Below are 330 nucleotides of genomic sequence, written 5' to 3' on the forward strand. Positions count from 1 at the left end.
GAAGAAGATGAGGAGGAGGGGGAGGGGTGAGAGGAAGAGGAGTAGTAGGAGGGGGGTTGCCATGGTTGAGGTTTTGGTGCGAGTTACTTATTTATTTATTTTTTAAGACGTATATATATATATAAATGGGTATACTTGGTACCAAGCATAAGTTTTTTTGCTTGATAGTGATGTGACATATTCTTCTCCACACATTGAAATTGGGGTCCATATTCACATGGGTTGGGGAGTGGTTGAGAATTAGAGTGAGTGGAAGAGAATATTCTTCTCCACACATTGAAATTGGGGTCCACATTCACATGTGTTGGGGAGTGGTTGAGAATTAGAGTG

The sequence above is a fragment of the Asparagus officinalis genome, chromosome 9, assembly GCF_001876935.1.
Source record: "Asparagus officinalis chromosome 9, Aspof.V1, whole genome shotgun sequence".
NCBI lineage: Eukaryota > Viridiplantae > Streptophyta > Magnoliopsida > Asparagales > Asparagaceae > Asparagus > Asparagus officinalis.